Source organism: Camelus ferus, chromosome 9 (assembly GCF_009834535.1).
Source record: "Camelus ferus isolate YT-003-E chromosome 9, BCGSAC_Cfer_1.0, whole genome shotgun sequence".
NCBI lineage: Eukaryota > Metazoa > Chordata > Mammalia > Artiodactyla > Camelidae > Camelus > Camelus ferus.
In genome coordinates this window covers 25294541-25307622 of record NC_045704.1, presented here as the reverse complement: position 1 = coordinate 25307622, position 13082 = coordinate 25294541, and positions in this window count along the sequence as shown.

Here is a 13082-nt window from a genome sequence, read left to right as displayed (position 1 = left end):
TTGCGGTTAATAAATGAAGGTAGCACAAAATACGATTTTAAATCAGTTTAATAAAATTAGTCAAGTAGATTTTAAATCATTTTTACAGTTGATTTAACATTTGTGACTGGTTTATAGATTATGATACAGGGATGGTGTTTGCATCTTTGCAATTTTATTCCAATTTAGAAACAGTACAAATATTAATTTTTGCTTCAATAATGGAGCCTTTGAGAATTCAACTTCTCAACACACATTTTATGAAAATGATTTTAATATGATTTTTAATATATTTTTGAGGAGCCTCTTCCAGGAAGCCCTTTTAACAAGGACTGAAATGGAAGTCTCTTCTCAAGAGTGTCTTTTGAGACAAAGAGGAACAGTTTTCAGGGAGCAGGGTTTGTTCTTGGGAGAAACCACGTGATGCTTTTTCTAGAATTCAAGAAAGTTCTGAAGTTTCTAGAAATGGTTTCCAAGGGACTAGGAGCCAATTAAAGTAGACATTGATTTTTACCCAGTGGGTTGCCTTGATTGCTCTGGGGCAGAGAGAAGCTGGGTCTATGGATAAACCAGACAACTGGCCAGTGCTGGAGGAGAGCTGGGCTTCATGGGTCCAGCTCTACCTCACTGCTAACTCGGGACTGTCCACTAGCTTTGTCTTAGTTTAGTAGATGTGATCTCAGTGGCTTGATGACCCATGTGCAGGTGTTATGTTCCTGTCAATTTGGCCCCTCAAAGGCGCCCTGTTGGCTCGTGAGAACGCATGGAGCAAATGGAAGGGCTGCAAGGTCAGGGCATTGTCACTCACCTCCCTGGTTGGGCCACACTCAGCCATCTGGCCGTCCACACCGGGCTGTGGCCATGGCGCCCCCAGCTTAGCGCAATCTGCAGTGGGGTGTGTGTCCTTCCTCTCCAACGTGGGATGTGGCTCCTGGCCTAGCGTCTCAGTGGGAACAGCTTCCCTGGGGGCAGGAGAAGCTGGCAGCACATCGACCTCTCAGGGTCCTATCTAAGCCTGACCCGTGGAAGCTGCAGAGAGAGACGGCTGCACATTTTTTGCCTTGTCTGTGACTGCAGAGGCTGAAACAGCCAACTTGTCCTGTCATTTGTGAATTTTGTCTTCTCTGGCCTCAAGAAACCCTTTTAAAAGTCCCCTAAGGACTTCGGCACACAGCCTGGATCCAAGTCAGTGTCCCTGGGTGGGCTACCCCCTCTGGTTTGGGGGGATTTGGTGAACCCTGAATGGGAGCAAGGGCTCTTGGGGAGGGACTGGGGCACCTGTCTCCTCTGGGCGCAGCACTCACGGGGTGGGATGCCCTAGCAGACACAGGCGGCCTCCAGGGTCGCCCTGAATCACTCAGTTTTCTTCCCTGGGAGCTGAAGAAGCAGAGTTTAGGGACCGCTCCCTGATGTCATGGAGAACGTCAAAAGCTTGAGTGCTCAATGAGAATTTATATTTATGAAACAAAATGTGTCGAGAGGGCTTGAGGTGTGAGATCAGACTGGGAAGGGTCCCCTGAACAGCAGGATGTGGAGCATCTAGAAGGAATCAACAACTAAAGAGCGAAGCCAGGGGGAGATGTCTTCAGGTGCCTTCAGAGAACCTCAGGAGGGCCTACAGCTTCTTCTCCAAAAGGTGGGGCCGGTTTATGGTGATGAGTGGGGGGTGCTGGGATTTGGGGGCGGGCTCAGCTCCAGGGGCTCAGAGACCCTGGCAGGGGTCAGGGAGGCTCATAACCTGCAAAGTTTCCCTCCAGAGACCTCTGCGTTGGCATTGGCAGGAGGCCAGAGAAACTGAAAGGAGAGCTGGTCCAGCCCTTGACTCTGGCCATAGGCTGAGCTGTGTACAAGGTTGAGTGCCCCCATCCCCAATGTCACCCCTCAGAAACGAGCCACCAGGCCCAGCTGAGTGTTCAGTTCGGTCCACAGTGCCAGTGACTGTGGGAACCTGAGACAAGAGGAAACCCAGTGCATTTGAAAGTGCAGGTTCCGAGCAGAGCATCAACTCCAGCCTCTGCCCTGGCTGCTGGGCCCTGGGGAGGCTCTGGGAGGAATCAGCGTGTTCCCAGCCTGACGGAGCTGAGCATCACCTCGAGGGCTTACGATGTACCCTGAATCCCACTGCCTTCCCACGGCGATGCTGAGGCAGAGGGCCTGGGCTCTGCATAGTATCAGGGCTGGGCCACCCCTCCCCACCAGATGATGTTTCTGCCCAGGAGTTGGGAACAGCAAAACCTGGAGGGTGTAACAGGGCCCAGGGTGGCCTGCAGTTCTGCTGTTCTGGATCTTCTGCAGGATTTCTGGGTTCCTTGGTCTCCCCACGGCCTCCCCTGTACCCACACCCCTCCTGCCGAGGGTATATCTTTGCTTTCTGTTCTCCAGTGATCTGTCAATTAATTTTCCATTCAGAAATAAAGGGAGAGGCATGTTGCAGGTAGACAAGTCCCAGGAAACAGCCAGGCTCTTCAGCTCAACCAGCCCAGTGCAGGCAGCTTCTTCCGTGGCATCAGGTGATTGCTCCTTCTGTGCAGAAGACAGGTGTGGGGTGGCAGCCGAGCCCTAAATCCTGCTACCAAGTGGCTGTGGAGGCCGGTCAATGCAGACAGGCTCAGGACTCCCTCTATCTGGGCACCAGTCTGGTTTTTTATTTTTGAAAGTTAATCCGCGAGGTGGATTATCAATAGCTCCTTCCCCTTAAGCGTCGCTCAGTGATAATCTCCGAATGGAGGGCAATTTTGTTCCTGCAGCTGGATTATTGAGGGGAGGCCAAGGGCCAAGGAAAGAGGTGCGCATGGTGGGTGTTCTTGGCAGCAGCAGAAACAAGACCTCTTGGGTGGGCACCGGGAGACCCTTGGAGTGGGTGTGGTGCCAGGAGCAAAGCCCACCTGGTGGCCCGAGGGAGCCTGGGAAACTCAGGGCTGCGAAACTCTCTCAGAAGCTTCTCCAGGACATCTTTGGAGCATCCTTCCTGCACAGAGGGGACTGATGGGGTGTTCCAGCCAGGCTCTGGGTGTTGGCCAGCAGGGGCGGGCCAGGCGGGCGTGGCCAGGTGTCAAGGTCAGGGCTCAGACGCCCCTGCTCAACGGTTCAGTGAGAAGGTTACAGACAGTTGTGTGCCGGCTCCCAGCAGTCTGCAGACCTGGGCGGCTTGGCCCCCGTAGAGCCTCTGAAAGCTTGGAATTGGTAGTTAACATTTAAAACTCAAGGGATTTCACATAAAAATCTACGTTTCTGGCTCCTCTGGAAAATTTAGAGGTATTGCAACCCTCAGCCTGTTTTGCTGCAAGGCAGTGGTCAGCCTGAGCTGGGCGGCTGCGGCTCCTTCAGACGGAGCTGGGGTCTCTGGGGTATCCAGGCCCCCCCACCTCCGGGCTTACATCAGGAGCTGGAGTTACTTGCTTGGTGCACAGGCGGGCGAGTTTCTGGCCCTGGGCTTGGTTTACCCTAGGGGCCCATCTCCACGGTGCATTCTGGAGAAGGCCTAGGCCCCTGCAGGAGGCAGGGAGGGGCAGGGGCACAGGCTGGGGTGGATGGCATGGCTGAAGAGGGGCGGGGCTGAACAGTGCAAACACTGACGTGTCTGGAGGATGGGGACCATCCTGACTCCTCTCTGTCATAACAGGAACAAGGAAGGGAGAGGCTGGGGACCATGCATGGAGTCTGCCCTCCCCTCACTTGTCCAGGCTACAACTGTCATCTTACAAGTGTTGTGGAACACCTGGCAGGTGTGCCCCCCCACCTGCACTCCACCAAGCACACCCTCACCCCCCACCCCTTCTGTATATTTCCCAAGCTCTGCAACAACCCTGGCTGGCTTTTCTGCACCCGGGATCTCGATCTGGGATCCTTTGTAGGTATGGAATACCTATTTTTGAGACTGAGACCTGTGGAGAGGGTCACTGCTCAGTCTGACCTGGGGAAAGTCACATAGAAGGGTCTTGACTGACCAGGCTTTGGGCAGACCTGTGCATCCAGCCTGTGCGCAGTGAAAGTGTGAGAAACAGGCAGCTGTGACACAGCGTGTGTGCCACATAGTGGAGGAAGAAGGAGCATGGTGGGCTGAGATGCACCAGAGAGGGCTTCCCGGAGGAAGAAGCATCTGAGCTGGCAAGGTGAGGGCATCCCCAGCAGAAAGTGCAGTGGAAGGGAGAGCTCTTGGAACAAAGTAGCACAAATCCTTCCTTGCCGTCCCTGACCTGCTTTTGCTGGGAGGCTGGCCTGGAAGTACCTTGGGGCCAAAGGGCCCTTTCTCCCAGCCCTTAGGGCAGCACCCGACCCGGCCCAGCGGATACCAGTGCTGTCGGATGCTTTTTTCTACTTTTCTCGCCTGTTGTCCTAATCTGGAAGGATTCCAGGAAGCCGGCCTGCAGCCTGGTTTACAAGGCAGGAGACTGGTGCAAACCAGCCTCATTTGATGGGTCCTAATTACTCAGGAGCGGAGTGGCTGGAGTCCTCCTGTCCGTTTCCACACTCTGGTCTCTGGGTACCACCCCACCCCCTACTGTAGCATCTCCACCATGTGATAGAGAACGGCACCTCTGGAGGCCGCGATGGTGTCAGCCCAGCCAACGTGGGATACAACAGACGCTAATTGTGTCCCCAAGGAGGTTCCCTGTAGTTGGGGTCACTCCACTGTGTCTTTCCTAAGTGATTTGTGCATAATCGACAGTGCAAAAGGGAAGGGAGAAGGTAGGGCCGTCTCAGCAAGGCGGGAGGGAGGGGAGGGAGGCCTTGGCTGCAGGAAGGGGACACAGGGAGGGGGCTCCAGGGCCCCAGGGCAGGAAAGCTCCTCTTCAAATCCCCCAAAATGCTGGTCTCACCTTGACTCTGAACCCCAACTCCTGAGCCCAAGTTCTGGGCAGCCTGCAACCAAACCCACTGTGTGCTGAGGACGTGAGGACAGGTGTGCACCTCTCCAAGGTGGGAGCGATGTATTAAGAGGGATTATGAGCTGTACGATCGAAACTGATTTCTCTCCCAAAATATACATTCGTGCTGGTTGTACGCACACGCAAAGCACAGTGTAATTCACACAGGCAAGCAAACCAGCTCCATCTAGACTCTTGGTAAACGACCAGCTCTCAGACTGAAGCTGGCAGAGGGATACAATGCAGACATGACACCCATTTCTCTGGAAAGACGCCCTCCCCACCCCCACCCCCAGGGGCAGACGTGCCAATTGGGCGTAACGTTAAGTAACGCTGGCAGGGGGCACCTGGGGTCCCTCCCGGCACCGCTTCTGGAGTCTGCAAAGATGGTGTCTTTCTTCCTTGCTCTTGCTCTTTGCCTCCCCTCGGCCCGGAGAGGAGGAACGGCTTGGGCAATAGGGGCGGTGGTCCCCTCCTTCCCTCCCGCCGCCATCCGGGCAGCACCTCCAGCCTCTGAGATGCCCTGTCTCCAGGAGTTGAAAGAATCACCTGTCTCTTTCTGGCACCAACACCCTCCTGAATGCCATGAGAAACTGGTGACCTTCACTCTGGTCTCCATGACGACAAGATGGTATATGTTTAATTAGTTCAGGCTTATTTTAGGACCAATTTTCTTTTATTTTAGGGCAATGCGAGCTATGATAACTGTAAGCATGTTTACGAGGCGCGCGAGGCTTAGCTGAAATGTGCCAACAATTCTAGTCAAACAGATGGTGACCCCTGATTCAACTTGCCCTCTCATTCAATTATTCAGCTGTATTTAATTTTCCTCCGGGTGACTCACATGCCATGCTGCCATCTCTCCTCTAGGTGGCAGAAAAGACCACCTTTATGGCAGCAATAAAAGGTTGAAAGCCAGGTCTCGGGGAATTTTCCCAACCGGCCTTGGCTGCAGGGGAGGATAATGAATTTCAGCATTGGAACAATAGTTTCTGCCTAATATCAAATGATGTGAAGGGGTGGAAAAGAATTGGGTCAAATTGTATGTGATTTGGCCACGAGCTCTAAGTAATCTCCATTCTAATAAGAAATTTGAAAGACCTTCCAGGCTTAATATCCTCCCAAATAATTTGTTTGGAGTTCAAGGAGTATTGCAGTGTTAGAGCCATTTTTATAATTGTGGAAATGTTCTGTTTTCATTTTGGAAACCTCTGCTATTTAATTTTTAGTGGCTGCCAGCCCACCTAGTCTGGGATTAGGAGGGGAAGATGAGCTGACTTTCTGCTCGCCACCCCCAACCCCGACCCCCATGCTTTCCACCCTACTTTTATGCAGTCAATGCTCAGCATCCGAAGTTGAAAGCTGGGTGTCCCCTAAAAAGGCGAATGGAATTGCTCACTAAATGTCTTTGTAAAGGCACGACCTTTCTAATGAAGGAACCCAAGAAGTATGTGGTCATCACCCGTGGTCACCACACACTGGAATTTTCAGAACCTTTGGAATATGAAACAGTCTATTCAGTTAGCCCTACTCCACTCCGTCCCCCTCCCCAGCTCCTCAAACAGGAGGGGCTGCACCTCGGACACACTGGACTCGTTTCCTATCAGTGGACATGGCTGGGGTAATTAGAGCAACATGGAATTCACACTTTTATTCATGCCTTGTTCAACTTAAGAATTCATACCTTTAACACTGCTTTTTTTTTTTTTTGATTCATTGAAACAAGCTCATAAAATATTACCTATATATTTCCCCCCTGAGAGTATCTCACTTTAGAAATCCTCTAGGAACATTGTATCTCTTCTCTGTCCTGCGTTTGATCAAACCACAAATAAAAGAACCATGTGTCCAACCAAAACCAAGCGGCATCCACATGTGCATGAGAGTGTCGATGCAGAGACTGCTTCCAAAGACAATAAATCGAATTTCCATGGATTAATGGGAGAGGTTTCCGGAGGTAGGTTCATTCCACCTGAAAATGCTCAGTTCTCGTTTCTGCTTAAGGGCAAAATCCTGGCGATGGAGAGGTTAAAACCCTGTGCGGGGGCTGTATTCCTGGAACTTCATTCTGAAAGGCTTGGCTTTGGCTTGCTTTCAGGCTTGATTTTATCCCGCCAGGGTTGGTTCAGTCGTCTCACATTAAAGGTCTGCATGTAAACCAGGAAATCTTTAGTCCAGGCAAGGGAGAGGGCTGTTGCGCTTCACAGGATGACTTCATAGGGGCGGATGGATGCGAGCGAAGAGCCGAGACCTGACCCCGCTGCCCAGCCTGGTGGCCTCACCCAGCCTCGGAGGGCAGGCACAGCCGCACCCTGTTTATTGTCTGGGACACTCGCTTAGCCCTGAGGGGCCATTTATGGTTACGGTGCCCCTTCCAGGGGGTTAAGTGGAGGGGGGGTGGGCTCTCAATTACAGCTGCTCAGGCCACACAAATTGACTCTGTCTGACACCTTTGCCCTGTGATTCGCCTGCCCGATTGGGCTTGTCACCGACTGGGGTTGTATTCCCAGAACCCATTTATACTTGGTACTGTTATAACAGTGGGGGGCGGGGGTGCTTCTCAGAAAGAACTGGGTAGAGCACCCGAGGGTGATGAGCGCACCCCACGTGATGCCCCGGGGTCACTGGGTTCCCTGCTCTGAGGTTAGGCGCTCATCTCTGTGTCCCAGGCTTGACCCCCTGCCCCTTCCCCAGGGATGAAAGGACGGCAAGATGGTACTTTGGAACGAGCCTTTTAGATGTGCCATCACCTGCCTTCATGGTCGCCCTGTCTGAGCTGCTATAGATGCCAGCTGGGTAGAGAAGCCTAGACATCTGGGGGCTCTGATGACCAGGGAGTGTTTCTGTTTGTGTGTGTCTGGTGTGTAGGCACAGGCTCGTCTACACAGGAATCCCTGCTGATTTGTAGGGAAATCAAACTCTAGGATCCCCAGCCGGCTTGCAAATGGCACTTACAGCAGCCTGGAGGCCACATCAAGGTAGAGGGGAAAGGGAGGGCTGCCTGGAGGGGCGGAAGGAAGGCAGGGGACACATGTCATAGGCGAGTTAGGTTTAAAAAAATAAATCCTGAGAAAAGATCACGGTTTCCCTGGACCTCCAGCTCCAGTGTGGGATCTGTCCATATTGCATGCTCAGTCACGACGGTATTGTAGGTGAAGGCCCTGAGCAGCTTAGCAAAGGGAGGGGGGACGTGGCCCCAGCAGCACCGCCTGGACCTCCATCCCCGGCTGGGGCCCCGTCTCCCGCCACCTGCCCCGCAGGCCTGCCATTTTGCTGAGCTCCCAAGTTACTCTGCCGCCCACAACATCATTTGTTTTTCTTTGTTCGGAAGACATGCTACATGAGCATTTGTGTGAGGCCATCTGTATCTTTACAAGGAAATAATGGGGCAGGTAGAGAATGCTGGTGGTTTGGGACCCTGGTCCGTGGCCATGCTCCTGCCTGATGAGGCAAAGGCCAGAGAAAGTTCCTCCTCGGTGGGACTCGGAATCCGTCGTCCACTGGGGCAGGGTCCTCCCAAGCCCCCTCCCCTCCCCTCCGGTCCTGCCTCTGCCTCCCCCCTGCCGGCTCTTTCCCCAGCTCCCACTCCTCGTGTGCCCAGTCCTGAGAGGGTCCTTGGGAGTGGGAGCTGTCCCCAGCCAGCCCTTGTGCAGCAGCAAGCCACCCCCCAGCTCCCAGGGACTGCACCCCCCACCGACTTTCTTTTTTTTTTTTTTTGGAAAGGGCCAACTCTTTTTTTCCTGAAGGTGGCAGTGAAAGAGAAAAAATGACCCCCTTTGAAGATTTAGGAATTTTATCACAAAACAGATGGAACGCGTGCATCCCCCGTTGTCCCCGTGCGCCCAGGGGCGCTGACGGTGGCAACCAGAGCCCCACAAAGTGATGTTCACCTGGGCTGGCTGCCCCCTCTCCCCTCTGACTCCCTCGCAGAGATAATTGAGGATCATAATGCTGGGGAGGGAGCGCGGCTCGGGGCTGTCAGGTACCTGCGCGTCTTCATGTCATCCGTCAGCATTGAGCCCCTCTGTCATCTCTCCTCAGCCTTCAGCGTCCTGCTCCCTCCTCGTGTTCATTATCTCGGCTCTCAGACCGGCCCTCCCCCCGCTCCCCCCATCCAGTAAATGCATCTTTGTGCAACTCTCAGTCTCCGATTATGAATCGATGATCATGTGGTATAAGAGAGATAGATGGCTTTTAGTTCCATCTTGTCTCCCCTAATTGTAAAATATTAGTTACATTACACTGTGTCTTTTGATTAATGGAACTTATTTGGAGTAGCCAATCCCAGCCCTCCCCCTCCTAAAGTCCTCCACTGACTTTTGAGAATTGAGTGATTTCACTTAAAGCAGACAAATAGGCCCTTCAGCGAGGAGATAGTGAGGCTGTGATACTGTGGGCAAGACAGGCTCCCCACACCGAGCTGCGTGCCGGGGAGAGGCTTCCACCGGCCGGCCGGCCGGGCGAGCCCTGGGCTGCTGGTACCTGCCTGCCAGGGCAAGTGCCTTCCCTTCCTTATTTCACCCCCTCATGTTGGCAAACCGAGCCCATCTTGCTGACTCGCAAAACAGGATGTGAAACAAGATTGAATTAAAATTAAATAAATTGCAGATTGCCACATTCCCACCCCCACCCCCACCCCCAGCTTGCGAGGAAGCCAGTCAAAGCTGAACTTGGATGAATTTGAGCTCTCGCTGGCCGGCTCCCTTCTCCACGTGCAGGGCAGGGCGGCCAGGAGCGTTTGTCAGCCCACAGCTGACACCGGGAGACGTTTGTCCTTTAACGCAGAATTTGGCATTATTTACTTAAATATGTCTGTGGATAAAGTCCTTGTCATACAAAAGGGAAGTCGGTGGCTAAATCTCTTCTTATAAATAATCATTGTCTACCTTCCAGTGTAAATTCAAGGACAGGTTCACTTTCAACCTATCAGCTCAATTAAAAAGGTCTATTTACCGTCGATGCATATAATGTCTATATCTCCGGGAAGTAGGAAGACAGACTTCATAAACAAACTATCAGAAAAAGACAGCACAGATTAGGAATTCTGGACTGCGTTTTGATAGGGACGCTTTCAGGACACATGCTGTATAGAATACATGCAAATATTTATACCTATTTTTGTAGGATATGCTCAGTATTTTATTCTGACCTTTGGATTTTTGTTTTTACTTTTATTTGCATGATTCTTGTAGACACTGCCTATTATGTATTTTCTGGGGACATGCTATTTCATTTAATGTACTGGAGGCAGAAGATTGATTTTATTATGTGTATAGGAAGCTGGTAATGTTTTACTTTATTTATTTATTTTTTTGAGAGCATAACAATGTGTTTATGGCTGCCAGGAAAAGTGAAGGAAGCAAAACAACCAAGCCCAAGTGTAAAATTCGTCCTGAGGACTCGATGCCCAGAAACATGTAGATTACAGATGGGGTGGGCTGAGCCCAGGCCACTCCAGCCGCCACTTGCCTCCCGTGCCCGTCCGGGGGTGGGGGGGAGGCGGGGGGATCCCTGCAGGTGTCTGGAAGAGCCCACGCCTGCTCTGGGTTCGTAACTCAGGTACCCCAAGTGCCTGCTCCTATCACCCGAGCCTAGGTTTCAGATTTTATTTATTTCATTTTTTTTGTGTGCTTTGCTTTGAGTCCTTGTTCTGGGGAAAGTGTGTGCGCTTGAGGACTCTTTGTTCTGGGTATCAAGGGACTTTTTTTTAAATGTCAGCTGAGTTTGGGCTGCTGTGTCTAGCACACCTCCTTAGGGCTTCGCATGTACTTTTCCCAAATTTTCATTAGCAGCAACACTCAGTTATGCACATCCACCGTATTCCAAGGGTATTTTATAGAATATTCTTACTACAGCATGTGAATGCATATTGACAATTGTTGGCACTTTTATATATTCCACGATACACTTTTATCTGTTATGGGTCCATAATACCAAATGTGTAGTAAAAAGCTGTATCAAAAGGCAGTTATCCCACATGCATAAAATGCTCTTACTGGGTCTCTTTAATTTTCTTACTACAGCTTCTGAAACCCCTACTTCATCCTGATAGACTTCAATATTGCATTTAGGTGAAGTTCGTGCCCAAGAGGGAGTGACGGTGTTTCCAGGGCCAGCGGCAGCTGTGGTGCTTGGCTAGGGAACCCCCTGCGTCAGGGCTAAGATCAGGGCATGAGATGCTGCACACAGCCCTGGCCGCCCCCGCCCTTGCCACCTTCTGCTGGTGTCGCCCCCAGGGGACGCCTGTTGGAGAGAAGGCAGGCAGAACCTTCAGGGACCCAGGTTCTGTGCAGGAGCAGCGGCAGCCGACGTTTCCAGTTATAGTGGCGGGCACTGTTGCTGCTCCCACGCCAGGCACCGTGCTAAACTCTGCACAGGTGTTACTGTGGTGGACCCTGCCATCCTCTGATGCAAGGGGCTCAAATGGAGCCCCTCTGACAGGTGGAGAATCAGGGGCTTGGAGATGTACCGGAGGTTGTTCAAGGCCAGGCAGATGTTAGGTGCTGGAGTCAGGCTGCCCGCCTCCAAAACCGTGTTCCTCGACCCTGTCTGTGTGTGCTTGGAATAAGTCTGGGCTTTAACCGACTGCTCGGTATCGTCCTGTCATTTTGAAGTTTCAGTGAGATGCTGATCCCTGTACAATCCCTGACACGTAGGAAGAGCTGAGATAACCCAGGACACGTGTGTCGGGGGTGGTGCCTGTGAGAGGCAAACTTATCTCTCTCCAAACAGAAACCGTTTCCTTTAGGGGACCCTCATTTCTTCCTTCCCTTTTTGGTTTTTTGAATCATTTTGGAGTGGAGTTCGGAAGTTCAGTCTTTGGGGCAGGGTTTTGGATTGGTTGTGGTTATTGTTGTGACGGCGTGGTTGTCAGACAGGAAACAAAAATTTGAAGATTTCCTCTAAAAGAAAGACAGCTAGGGTCTCAGGGACGGTGAGTGGACGGGCTGCGTTTGAAGTGACCAGCAGGAGCTGGGGTCCTCTGCAGCTCCTGACCTCCTGATGCGGCTTCCCCTATGTGTCACATGGAAAGGTGTGTGTAGAAGTTCTCAGGCAACTACAAGGTGTGACACACGTGTAAGAGGAAATGACTGCAGTGATGGTGAAAAGGAAAGGTAAATGTGCTTCAAGAGGCAGAATTAGGGTTTGCGGCCAGATCCAGCAAGTGAAAATTTCAATGTAGCTTGTCGTTCGGCATAATGTATTTAAAAAAAAATAAAATAAACATCTGGTTGTTTGAATGCAAGTGAGATTCCCCTGCTCCCTTCCCTGAACCCCACCCCCCGCTAATTTAAGCCAAGCTGTGTGTGTAAACAGTCTTAACTGGTATCAGGTTAGGGGAGTCTGGGAAACGAGCTACAATTCAGAACCTGGGATGGACATCTTGAGACGTCTCCAGAAATCTGCTGTATTTGCTGAGCACCTACTGTGTGCACAGCTTTGTCAGGGATGGGTTGGAATAAGTCTGGGCTACTGTCCTTGGGGAGTGTCTGGCTGTGGGAGACTGTCCCAATGCCGGCCCAGTCCTGCCATGGGAGGGGAGACAGGGCCCGCTGGGGCGGGCAGGGGGCTCCAGGGAGGAAGCGCAGGGGAAGGGACTGGGACCGGATAATTAAGCTCACGGTGAATTTGGTAATGAAACCTCAATTCGTTGCCATTCAGTTTCAGTCTCCTTTTCTGTAGGACGACGTAACTATTTTGAGACTCAGGAAAGAAATGCTTCAGTTTGGAAAGTAAATGTTTGTCTGGTTGTTTATTAATAAACATGTAAACTATTCCATCGGCTGCTCTGGCACCAAGCTGCTGCCTCTCGTTATCACCCTTAGAGCAGGACCTTGGGGTTCTTGGGTGGTTCAGGGAAGGGGGGCTCTGGAGTCGGACCACCGGTATCAAACACAAGTGGTCGCCCCGCTCCCTGCTTCACCTGGGCGCACTACTGACTGTCTTTACCCCTTGGTTTCTGCACTTGTGAAATAGGAGGACCTACTCACTGGGCTCAGTGAGGACTGTTCAGATGCTTTGATAAAACCTGTGAGCGTAAGTGGCCACAGGCTCACAACAAGGGCGAGGAGTCTCTGATAAAAACGCACCTGCTACAGACAAAAATCTGTGCTTTTTTCTTTTGGTGACATGTGGTCCTTCTTTCTCTTCCATTTTAGTAAAATCACTTTAGAAGGAACTTTGCATAGCATGAGTAAAGGTATTTATTGGCTCATTATTTTGAGTAGTTTACGG